The sequence below is a fragment of the Musca autumnalis genome, unplaced genomic scaffold (assembly GCF_047663935.1).
Source record: "Musca autumnalis isolate F117 unplaced genomic scaffold, ASM4766393v1 scaffold_3, whole genome shotgun sequence".
Taxonomy (NCBI): Eukaryota; Metazoa; Arthropoda; class Insecta; order Diptera; family Muscidae; genus Musca; species Musca autumnalis.
In genome coordinates, this window is record NW_027411866.1 from 21,300,761 (window position 1) to 21,315,011 (window position 14,251).

Sequence of the window (14,251 nt, forward strand, 5' to 3'; positions counted from 1 at the left end):
AGCCAGACAGACAGACAGACGGATAGACAGACAGTCGGACGGACATTGCTAGATCTACTCAAAATTGTCTGAAACGGATATCTTACAAACATACTTGGGGTCTAAAACCATTATTTCGATGAGGCACATTTTTGGTCGTATCAAAGTGTAAATACCATCTTTAGCCTAAAGGCTGAGGGTATAAAAACAGTATCAAAATATATATCATCACATAATTCATAGCCTACAATTAGGCGACAATTGCTTTTTTTATTATTCTTATTATTTGTTAACCACTAAACTGTAGGTAATAGCTTTGACAATTTACTGCCCAAATAAATGCAATAAATATGTGTAAATTTGGTAATAATTTTTTAGGCGAGCATATTTATATTTGGAGGCAATGTAGCAAGACTGAACAAATTGTGTATACCAAAATAAGAATGGAAATAATTTATTGTTGAGTGAAATTTACAACATTTTCATGACTGAAGCAGTTTTTTTATGGTCAATATTATTTAATAGATAAACTGTTCAAGTCCATGCTCAAATTTGGTGGAGATTTCCATTAGTTATAAAATGTTTGAGCTTTCGTTGCGTATAACTACGGACGCAACGTATACGCAATGGCTCACCATATATGTAAGTAATTCCCAATGTTGTTTGCTTTAACATACCACTACTTTACACTTTTCATTCTTCTCTTGAAATTTTTTCGCTCCCCTACCGAAGCCGTGCAATCGAATGCTTATGACACTCATGTGCGAAATGCCAAAAGGAGGAAACACTTGTCATGTAACTGTTCCTTGATTGTTTGCTTTAGACAACATTGGTAAGTTGTCTGGCCAAGACGCCTAACTTCTTGAAATGCTGTTAATGTGTCGTTATGGCCATTACAATGATAAAACGGAAGCCTGTAAAGGATGTGGACTAAGTGTAATAAGTGTCCAATTGTAATATGATGACGAAAATGGATATCAACAAACAGCCAAATATAAAAGAGGGTGGGAAAAGAGAAACCCTTGTATGGGTTGTGGAGATTATGGCATGTACGACTTGTTGCTCACAATGAGGATAAGTTAAGTTATGTTGCAAATTGTTATTGTGAAGGGGTATATTTTTTTCTTAATTTTCTTTCAAGGGCTTCCTTGAAATTTCGGTTATTATGGTAATTTTTGTTGTAAAATATTAAATCCCAATTTAGAAACTCAAAATGTATAACAACTAGTTTCTGTTGTAGTCTTATTTTGAATAACTCTTAAAGAATAATCCCTTAACTCATTAAGAGACTGGAAATACTTTAATATAACTAGAAAGAATATATAAAGCTCTCCGTTAAGGATCTTTATGGTTTAACAACCATTATTGTTATAATAATTTTAGTCTAGACAGTGCATACTTAATATTTGTTGAAAAGAAAAAGTTTTGTGTATGACAAATAGCTGCCTATGATTTTGTTACTGTTTTTCTGCTGAGCAATGTTGAACATGGAGAGTTTTCGAAACTACAATACTACAGAAATATAAAAGAGAGTTGCAATGCTAAAAGCAAAAAAAAAACTGCCTATGTCTGAGTAGGAGAAAGAATTTTACTAAAATTCACGCTTTGAGGGCGGATAGTGCCTAAAAATCCCAAATATTAAAAATTAAATTACTATACTTTGAACGTGGCCCTCCATTTCATATGTTTTAATCCGCTACTCTTTAGTAGAGCTTAGGTCTCGATAGCTCGATAGTGTTATGGTTCTACATAAAATTAAACATCTCCTATTATCACCATTTGACTTAAAATAGAGGGGCATGGTAAACTTAAATTAAAAAAATTAGTACTCTTAAGAAAAACTTTAGCTGACAAATCTTGTGGCGGCGGAAGTCGCCGGCTCGTTTCCGCCCACACTACCTGTCAACTTTAACTCGACTACTTTATAATTGTTTTTTGTTTGTAAGTACCCAAGATTGAATTGCACTGAATAACATGAACTATTTAATTTAAATGAGTATACATTAATTGCGGTAGGATTATTTCATCGCCTGGATTTTTGGAGCGGTGCGTAGAAGTAAACAAGTAGCAACAATGCGCCTGGATGATGTTGTGATGTGACGAAAACAACCAGCAACAAAATATACGTCGTATGATCCACCTAGGCGACACGCAGAAGTAAACATCTAGCAACAATAATATCGGAGGATCCGCTAGGCGTTATTTTAGTGTAAACAAGGAACATCAATTCCTTACATAGGACTGCGCTGTGACTGCAGCAAAGGTGACCCTCGACGCCCTATAAAAAGGCGTACTCTGAGAACTGGGGGACAGTCAAAGAAAGGAACACAGCGACAGCCTACCTACGACGTTCGCCAGGACAGACGATCCGATCCCACGGCTGAGTTATTGTAAGCCAGCCGCGAATTTTCATTGTGCAGCGAGACTAAGTTGCTTCAGCCAGTCCGAACCAGTTCTCCTAACTCCACGCCGAGGAACAAAGCGACTGAGTTTCCATAGGCCAGTCGAAATCCCGCATCACGCGCACCCTCGTGACGGCTGGGTTGCCCTTAACCGGAGGCGACTGAGTTACTCTAGGCCAGTCGACACCGCACATTCAGATGAAGCTAGGCCCGGATAGACTGTCTGAAGGTCGAAGGCGCGAAACCCACGACTGCCTCCCAAAAATAGGGCTGTTGTCCTCCTTGAATAAAGCCAAAGTATCTCCCACCCCAAAAATAGCCTTTATCAACTCTTAGTCTCTGGAATCAATAAATTTCTGGGACGTACCCTGGCCACCGCTAGCTAACCTCCGCAAACGGGGCCAATAGGTGTCGTTACAATCTTCGAAATCATCCCAGGACATTGATTGTGAAAATCAATTGACAAACAGTGGCGTCATCTAGTTACAAAGCAGAGTAAGAAAACAAGATGGGACATTTCAATTGCTACTATACATCGGCAGATGGCGCTGGGGGTATAACATAATGTTATTTTACAATATTGTGACATTAAATTATGTTATATTTAACAGTGGCGTCATCTAGTTACAAAGCAGAGTAAGAAAACAAGATGGGACATTTCAATTGCTACTATACATCGGCAGATGGCGCTGGGGGTATAACATAATGTTATTTTACAATATTGTGACATTAAATTATGTTATATTTAACATAGTTTAGCATTTGTGTACGCTTTTGTTTCCACTGTGTTCTGTTAATTGTCGGTTATACACAAGCGCCCTCTATTATTTAATAGTGGAATTAAATTACATTATGCATTGTTTGTCTTGGGTAAGATCTTAATTTGTGTTGAACCAATTTCCGGCATATCGTTGGTGTCTTGGGTGTGGTAAATGCCGATTTTGAATTACGGTTTGTGTCTAGGAAAGCGTATTGTATTAACCAATGCGTAATACCATTTATAATTCCTTACAAAGGTGTAAAGTTTACCTGGAGGGACCAAGAAAAATATCCTGCATTCGCTGCTTGGAGGACAAAGAAAAAATATTCTTTAATAAATTCAATGCTTGGAGCACCAAAAAATATTCTTTAATCAGTCTACGCCTTGATAGCCCAAGAAAAATATTCTTTAATCAGTTTATGCCTTGATAGCCCAAGAAAAATATTCTTTAATAAGTTGACTGCTTTGAGGGCCAAAAAAATATATTCTTTAACCAATCCATGGCTTTCTAGCCCAAGAAAAAATTTTCTTTAAAAAGTTGACTGCTTTGAGGACAAGAAAATATACTCTTTCATAAATCCACGCCATGATAGCTCAAGAAAAAATATTCTTTAATAAGTCGATTACTTTGAGGACCAAGAAAATATATTCTTTAATAAATCCACGCCTTGATAACCCAAGAAAAAATATTCCTTAAAAAGTTGACTGCTTTGAAGACCAAGGAAATATATTCTTTAATAAATCCACGCCCAAGAAAAAATATTCTTTAATAAGTTGACTGCTTTGAGGACCAAGAAAATATATTCTTTAATAAATCCACGCCCAAGAAAAAATATTCTCTAATAAGTTGACTGCTTTGAGGACCAAGAAAATATATTCTTTAATAAATCCACGCCCAAGAAAAAATATTCTTTAATAAGTTGACTGCTTTGAGGACCAAGAAAATATATTCTTTAATAAATCCACGCCCAAGAAAAAATATTCTTTAATAAGTTGACTGCTTTGAGGACCAAGAAAATATATTCTTTAATAAATCCACGCCATGATAGCCCAAGAAAAATTATTTTTTAATAAGTTGACTGCTTTGAGGACCAAGAAAATATATTCTTCAATAAATCCACGCCATGATAGCCCAAGAAAAATTATTTTTTAATAAGTTGACTGCTTTGAGGACCAAGCAAATATATTCTTTAATAAATCCACGCCTTGATAGCCCAAGAAAAAATATTCTTTAATATTTTGACTGCTTTGAGGACCAAGAAAATATATTCTTTAATAAATCCACGCCTTGATAGCCCAAGAAAAAATATTCTTTAATATTTTGACTGCTTTGAGGACCAAGAAAATATATTCTTTAATAAATCCACGCCTTGATAGCCCAAGAAAAAATATTCTTTAATATTTTGACTGCTTTGAGGACCAAGAAAATATATTCTTTAATAAATCCACGCCTTGATAGCCCAAGAAAAAATATTCTTTAATATTTTGACTGCTTTGAGGACCAAGAAAATATATTCTTTAATAAATCCACGCCTTGATAGCCCAAGAAAAAATATTCTTTAATATTTTGACTGCTTTGAGGACCAAGAAAATATATTCTTTAATAAATCCACGCCTTGATAGCCCAAGAAAAAATATTCTTTAATATTTTGACTGCTTTGAGGACCAAGAAAATATATTCTTTAATAAATCCACGCCTTGATAGCCCAAGAAAAAATATTCTTTAATATTTTGACTGCTTTGAGGACCAAGAAAATATATTCTTTAATAAATCCACGCCTTGATAGCCCAAGAAAAAATATTCTTTAATATTTTGACTGCTTTGAGGACCAAGAAAATATATTCTTTAATAAATCCACGCCTTGATAGCCCAAGAAAAAATATTCTTTAATATTTTGACTGCTTTGAGGACCAAGAAAATATATTCTTTAATAAATCCACGCCTTGATAGCCCAAGAAAAAATATTCTTTAATATTTTGACTGCTTTGAGGACCAAGAAAATATATTCTTTAATAAATCCACGCCTTGATAGCCCAAGAAAAAATATTCTTTAATATTTTGACTGCTTTGAGGACCAAGAAAATATATTCTTTAATAAATCCACGCCTTGATAGCCCAAGAAAAAATATTCTTTAATATTTTGACTGCTTTGAGGACCAAGAAAATATATTCTTTAATAAATCCACGCCTTGATAGCCCAAGAAAAAATATTCGATTACTTTGAGGAACAAGAAAATATATTCTTTAATAAATCCACGCCTTGATAACCCAAGAAAAAATATTCCTTAAAAAGTTGACTGCTTTGAGGACCAAGAAAATATATTCTTTAATAAATCCACGCCCAAGAAAAAATATTCTTTAATAAGTTGACTGCTTTGAGGACCAGGAAAATATATTCTTTAATAAATCCACGCCTTGATAGCCCAAGAAAAAATATTCTTTAATATTTTGACTGCTTTGAGGACCAAGAAAATATATTCTTTAATAAATCCACGCCTTGATAGCCCAAGAAAAAATATTCTTTAATATTTTGACTGCTTTGAGGACCAAGAAAATATATTCTTTAATAAATCCACGCCTTGATAGCCCAAGAAAAAATATTCTTTAATATTTTGACTGCTTTGAGGACCAAGAAAATATATTCTTTAATAAATCCACGCCTTGATAGCCCAAGAAAAAATATTCTTTAATATTTTGACTGCTTTGAGGACCAAGAAAATATATTCTTTAATAAATCCACGCCTTGATAGCCCAAGAAAAAATATTCTTTAATATTTTGACTGCTTTGAGGACCAAGAAAATATATTCTTTAATAAATCCACGCCTTGATAGCCCAAGAAAAAATATTCTTTAATATTTTGACTGCTTTGAGGACCAAGAAAATATATTCTTTAATAAATCCACGCCTTGATAGCCCAAGAAAAAATATTCTTTAATATTTTGACTGCTTTGAGGACCAAGAAAATATATTCTTTAATAAATCCACGCCTTGATAGCCCAAGAAAAAATATTCTTTAATATTTTGACTGCTTTGAGGACCAAGAAAATATATTCTTTAATAAACCCACGCCTTGATAGCTTTGAGGACCAAGAAAATATATTCTTTAATAAACCCACGCCTTGATAGCTTTGAGGACCAAGAAAATATATTCTTTAATAAACCCACGCCTTGATAGCTTTGAGGACCAAGAAAATATATTCTTTAATAAACCCACGCCTTGATAGCTTTGAGGACCAAGAAAATATATTCTTTAATAAACCCACGCCTTGATAGCTTTGAGGACCAAGAAAATATATTCTTTAATAAACCCACGCCTTGATAGCTTTGAGGACCAAGAAAATATATTCTTTAATAAACCCACGCCTTGATAGCTTTGAGGACCAAGAAAATATATTCTTTAATAAACCCACGCCTTGATAGCTTTGAGGACCAAGAAAATATATTCTTTAATAAACCCACGCCTTGATAGCTTTGAGGACCAAGAAAATATATTCTTTAATAAACCCACGCCTTGATAGCTTTGAGGACCAAGAAAATATATTCTTTAATAAACCCACGCCTTGATAGCTTTGAGGACCAAGAAAATATATTCTTTAATAAACCCACGCCTTGATAGCTTTGAGGACCAAGAAAATATATTCTTTAATAAACCCACGCCTTGATAGCTTTGAGGACCAAGAAAATATATTCTTTAATAAACCCACGCCTTGATAGCTTTGAGGACCAAGAAAATATATTCTTTAATAAACCCACGCCTTGATAGCTTTGAGGACCAAGAAAATATATTCTTTAATAAACCCACGCCTTGATAGCTTTGAGGACCAAGAAAATATATTCTTTAATAAACCCACGCCTTGATAGCTTTGAGGACCAAGAAAATATATTCTTTAATAAACCCACGCCTTGATAGCTTTGAGGACCAAGAAAATATATTCTTTAATAAACCCACGCCTTGATAGCTTTGAGGACCAAGAAAATATATTCTTTAATAAACCCACGCCTTGATAGCTTTGAGGACCAAGAAAATATATTCTTTAATAAACCCACGCCTTGATAGCTTTGAGGACCAAGAAAATATATTCTTTAATAAACCCACGCCTTGATAGCTTTGAGGACCAAGAAAATATATTCTTTAATAAACCCACGCCTTGATAGCTTTGAGGACCAAGAAAATATATTCTTTAATAAATCCACGCCTTGATAGCCCACGAAAAATATTCTTTAATATTTTGACTGCTTTGAGGACCAAGAAAATATATTCTTTAATAAATCCACGCCTTGATAGCCCAAGAAAAATATTCTTTAATATTTTGACTGCTTTGAGGACCAAGAAAATATATTCTTTAATAAATCCACGCCTTGATAGCCCAAGAAAAATATTCTTTAATATTTTGACTGCTTTGAGGACCAAGAAAATACATTCTTTAATAAATCCACGCCTTGATAGCCCAAGACAAAATATTCTTTAATATTTTGACTGCTTTGAGGACCAAGAAAATATATTCTTCAATAAATCCACGCCTTCATAGCCCGAGAAAAATATACTTTAATAGGTTGACTGCTTTGGGGACCATGAAAATATATTCTTTAATAAATCCACGCCTTGATAGCCCAAGAAAAATTATTTTTTAATAAGTTGACTGCTTTGAGGACCAAGAAAATATATTCTTTAATATATCCACACCTTGATAGGCCAAGAAAAAAATATTCTTTAATATTTTGATTAAATATTTGAGGATCAAGAAAATATATTCTTTAATAAATCTACGCTTTGATAGTCCAAGAAAATATATTCTTTAATAAGTTGACTGGTTCGAGGACCAAGAAAATATATTCTTTAATAAATCCACGCCTTGATATGCAAAAAAATATTTTTTAAAAAGTGTACTGCTTTGAGGACCAAGAAAATATATTCTCTAATAAATTCAGGCTTTGAGCGCCCAACAAATATTGATTAACGAACTTTAATATATCCAATCCGTGGCGGTCCCAACATATACAAGAAAATATATTCTTAATATGTCCAATCCTTTAATAAATCCACGCCTCGAGAACCCAAGAAAAAATTCTTTAACAAATTCACGCCTTGAGTCCCCAAGAAAAAAATGTTCTTTAATTATTTAATAAATCTACTCATTGAGACCCCAATACAAATATTCTTTAATCATTTCAATTCTTGGACGACCAAAAATAAGATTTTTTAATAAATCCACGCCTTGAGGGTACTAGAAAAAATATTCTTTAATAAATTCACTATTTGGATGACCAAGAAAAAATATTTTTTTAATTCAAAAACGCCTTAAGGACCCAAAACATATATTCGTTAATAATTTCACTGCTTGGAGGACCAATAAAAAGTATTCATTAATAAATTCACGACTTGAGGGTGCTACAAAAAAAATTAAAATGGTTATATCCAATCCCTTGAACATCAGTGCGTATAAGTACTGTTGTAACTTATACGCCATGTATACTTTCCAAACAATAACACATTTAAAGGTTTTAACTCAAACGACATTTTATATTATCCTCTTTGTTGCTTTTTTCGTCGTGTTGTTCATTATTATTTTGCACAATTTTTCAATTTAACGCATCATTAGGCAATGGCGTGTCATTTAAACCCGGAGAAAAGAAGAAAGTAACCTCGTTGACATTAAACATTAAAAAGAAAACTTTTACCACAAAAAAATATTTAGTTTAAGGTGAAAAAGAGCAATAGACGCTACAACAACAATACTTAAACAAAGTTTAATCCCCTTTAAATAGAAAAAAAAAATAAATTTAACCTCTTCACGTTTCTTCAACTAAGTTTGTTTCACGTCTGATTTGATACGCGAATGTCAATGTTTTGAAAATTTGTCACGTTTTCTATTGAAGGTGTAATGTCAGTGACTGACTGGATGGTGTTTGTGCCAAGTTTCGTTTTAACGCCAACAATGCATAAATCACCACACGCACACAACACCAACACTCAAGTAGATGTAGAGGTGGTGTTAAATATTTCAAGGTAAATGTTTATTTTTATGATGGCCATAAACCAAACAAAGTCAAGTGAAACCAATAAAATGAACAAAACTGAAATGTTTGATAAGATAGGAGGATGCTTGAGAGGGGTAGGGATTTAAAAGTTTTAAGTCTAATAAAAATAATAAATTACTGAATAAGCCATTAATGTCAAAATCACAGGAAAAGACTTCAGAAAAATCAATAGGAAAGTCCGTAAAATTCGTAGTAGTCGAAAATCGAAATTTATTTGTGTGAACATATTTGGCTACATATTATTAAAGTGTCGACTATTTATCTAAAAGAACCTGACAGCGAGTGTTGATCCCATAGTTCTTCAGTTGGTCTACAAAATACCTCCTCTGTAGAGACTGCCTTCCTCCCTCTATAGATAATCAGAACGCATTCTCTACAACTTGAGCTAGTTAGGTCCACAAAGTTGATCCATGTGCAAAATAGCACATTGTATATGCATATGTGCGAATATTTTCTGCCTCAGTTTATTTTGTGTTAACGCCTTGACACTAGACTAAAATTCATATTTGCACAAAAATACTACCAGTCATTACTCACGTCGCCTAAATAGCAGCAATGTAGACTCATAGCAAAACGTGACTCTCTGCTTTCATGTTTATATTGGCAACATTCCTAGGTGGCAAATTGACATTAAGTAATGAAAATATTATATAATGGAATGCATACATATACAAACGTGAAAGATAAATGTCTGCGATGACTAAGAAAAATATGCTGAGAATGTCTTCAGAAAAAAGGAAATGGGCGCAATACCATTTAAATAGAATAAGACAACATGTCTTCAAGTTGCAAAGATAGGTAGGCGTTAGAGAGAGCCGAAAGAAGCCTTAATGGAAGAAATAAACATTTTTATATATCAGAAATCCATGACCAATGTCCTTTAAAATGATTCTTTAAAAAACATTTTGACAAAGTTAAAAACGACATTCTGAGAGATGTCAATTAAGAAAAAACTGTGGAAAATGTATCCTTTAAAATTATCACGTATTCAGGTCTGATGTTTTATCAGAATGCAACTCAAGCTTTGAAAGCGTTAAAAAAATTAAGAAATCCACTCTGATGTCCCTTTAAAATAAGTTTTGATAAATTCACGCTTTGAGGATCCCAGGAAAAAATTTAATTTGATAAATCCACCCTTTGAAGGCCCTAGAAATTAACTCGAATTCGATTTTAAAAAATTATTATTCACATTTTAGCTTGTTCCTTAATAAATACAAATATTTACTGATGTTAGAAATAAAACTATTTGAGCTTTAGGTTAAAATTCGCAATTTTATAAATTGCATCCTCCTAAAGCTCAAATAGTTTTATTTCTAACAGGAATGAAAAAGGTGGAATAAAATCAAAACTTAAAATATATTCTTTAATAAACCCACGCCTTGATAGCTTTGAGGACCAAGAAAATATATTCTTTAATAAACCCACGCCTTGATAGCTTTGAGGACCAAGAAAATATATTCTTTAATAAACCCACGCCTTGATAGCTTTGAGGACCAAGAAAATATATTCTTTAATAAACCCACGCCTTGATAGCTTTGAGGACCAAGAAAATATATTCTTTAATAAACCCACGCCTTGATAGCTTTGAGGACCAAGAAAATATATTCTTTAATAAACCCACGCCTTGATAGCTTTGAGGACCAAGAAAATATATTCTTTAATAAACCCACGCCTTGATAGCTTTGAGGACCAAGAAAATATATTCTTTAATAAACCCACGCCTTGATAGCTTTGAGGACCAAGAAAATATATTCTTTAATAAACCCACGCCTTGATAGCTTTGAGGACCAAGAAAATATATTCTTTAATAAACCCACGCCTTGATAGCTTTGAGGACCAAGAAAATATATTCTTTAATAAACCCACGCCTTGATAGCTTTGAGGACCAAGAAAATATATTCTTTAATAAACCCACGCCTTGATAGCTTTGAGGACCAAGAAAATATATTCTTTAATAAACCCACGCCTTGATAGCTTTGAGGACCAAGAAAATATATTCTTTAATAAACCCACGCCTTGATAGCTTTGAGGACCAAGAAAATATATTCTTTAATAAACCCACGCCTTGATAGCTTTGAGGACCAAGAAAATATATTCTTTAATAAACCCACGCCTTGATAGCTTTGAGGACCAAGAAAATATATTCTTTAATAAACCCACGCCTTGATAGCTTTGAGGACCAAGAAAATATATTCTTTAATAAACCCACGCCTTGATAGCTTTGAGGACCAAGAAAATATATTCTTTAATAAACCCACGCCTTGATAGCTTTGAGGACCAAGAAAATATATTCTTTAATAAACCCACGCCTTGATAGCTTTGAGGACCAAGAAAATATATTCTTTAATAAACCCACGCCTTGATAGCTTTGAGGACCAAGAAAATATATTCTTTAATAAACCCACGCCTTGATAGCTTTGAGGACCAAGAAAATATATTCTTTAATAAACCCACGCCTTGATAGCTTTGAGGACCAAGAAAATATATTCTTTAATAAACCCACGCCTTGATAGCTTTGAGGACCAAGAAAATATATTCTTTAATAAACCCACGCCTTGATAGCTTTGAGGACCAAGAAAATATATTCTTTAATAAACCCACGCCTTGATAGCTTTGAGGACCAAGAAAATATATTCTTTAATAAATCCACGCCTTGATAGCCCACGAAAAATATTCTTTAATATTTTGACTGCTTTGAGGACCAAGAAAATATATTCTTTAATAAATCCACGCCTTGATAGCCCAAGAAAAATATTCTTTAATATTTTGACTGCTTTGAGGACCAAGAAAATATATTCTTTAATAAATCCACGCCTTGATAGCCCAAGAAAAATATTCTTTAATATTTTGACTGCTTTGAGGACCAAGAAAATACATTCTTTAATAAATCCACGCCTTGATAGCCCAAGACAAAATATTCTTTAATATTTTGACTGCTTTGAGGACCAAGAAAATATATTCTTCAATAAATCCACGCCTTCATAGCCCGAGAAAAATATACTTTAATAGGTTGACTGCTTTGGGGACCATGAAAATATATTCTTTAATAAATCCACGCCTTGATAGCCCAAGAAAAATTATTTTTTAATAAGTTGACTGCTTTGAGGACCAAGAAAATATATTCTTTAATATATCCACACCTTGATAGGCCAAGAAAAAAATATTCTTTAATATTTTGATTAAATATTTGAGGATCAAGAAAATATATTCTTTAATAAATCTACGCTTTGATAGTCCAAGAAAATATATTCTTTAATAAGTTGACTGGTTCGAGGACCAAGAAAATATATTCTTTAATAAATCCACGCCTTGATATGCAAAAAAATATTTTTTAAAAAGTGTACTGCTTTGAGGACCAAGAAAATATATTCTCTAATAAATTCAGGCTTTGAGCGCCCAACAAATATTGATTAACGAACTTTAATATATCCAATCCGTGGCGGTCCCAACATATACAAGAAAATATATTCTTAATATGTCCAATCCTTTAATAAATCCACGCCTCGAGAACCCAAGAAAAAATTCTTTAACAAATTCACGCCTTGAGTCCCCAAGAAAAAAATGTTCTTTAATTATTTAATAAATCTACTCATTGAGACCCCAATACAAATATTCTTTAATCATTTCAATTCTTGGACGACCAAAAATAAGATTTTTTAATAAATCCACGCCTTGAGGGTACTAGAAAAAATATTCTTTAATAAATTCACTATTTGGATGACCAAGAAAAAATATTTTTTTAATTCAAAAACGCCTTAAGGACCCAAAACATATATTCGTTAATAATTTCACTGCTTGGAGGACCAATAAAAAGTATTCATTAATAAATTCACGACTTGAGGGTGCTACAAAAAAAATTAAAATGGTTATATCCAATCCCTTGAACATCAGTGCGTATAAGTACTGTTGTAACTTATACGCCATGTATACTTTCCAAACAATAACACATTTAAAGGTTTTAACTCAAACGACATTTTATATTATCCTCTTTGTTGCTTTTTTCGTCGTGTTGTTCATTATTATTTTGCACAATTTTTCAATTTAACGCATCATTAGGCAATGGCGTGTCATTTAAACCCGGAGAAAAGAAGAAAGTAACCTCGTTGACATTAAACATTAAAAAGAAAACTTTTACCACAAAAAAATATTTAGTTTAAGGTGAAAAAGAGCAATAGACGCTACAACAACAATACTTAAACAAAGTTTAATCCCCTTTAAATAGAAAAAAAAAATAAATTTAACCTCTTCACGTTTCTTCAACTAAGTTTGTTTCACGTCTGATTTGATACGCGAATGTCAATGTTTTGAAAATTTGTCACGTTTTCTATTGAAGGTGTAATGTCAGTGACTGACTGGATGGTGTTTGTGCCAAGTTTCGTTTTAACGCCAACAATGCATAAATCACCACACGCACACAACACCAACACTCAAGTAGATGTAGAGGTGGTGTTAAATATTTCAAGGTAAATGTTTATTTTTATGATGGCCATAAACCAAACAAAGTCAAGTGAAACCAATAAAATGAACAAAACTGAAATGTTTGATAAGATAGGAGGATGCTTGAGAGGGGTAGGGATTTAAAAGTTTTAAGTCTAATAAAAATAATAAATTACTGAATAAGCCATTAATGTCAAAATCACAGGAAAAGACTTCAGAAAAATCAATAGGAAAGTCCGTAAAATTCGTAGTAGTCGAAAATCGAAATTTATTTGTGTGAACATATTTGGCTACATATTATTAAAGTGTCGACTATTTATCTAAAAGAACCTGACAGCGAGTGTTGATCCCATAGTTCTTCAGTTGGTCTACAAAATACCTCCTCTGTAGAGACTGCCTTCCTCCCTCTATAGATAATCAGAACGCATTCTCTACAACTTGAGCTAGTTAGGTCCACAAAGTTGATCCATGTGCAAAATAGCACATTGTATATGCATATGTGCGAATATTTTCTGCCTCAGTTTATTTTGTGTTAACGCCTTGACACTAGACTAAAATTCATATTTGCACAAAAATACTACCAGTCATTACTCACGTCGCCTAAATAGCAGCAATGTAGACTCATAGCAAAA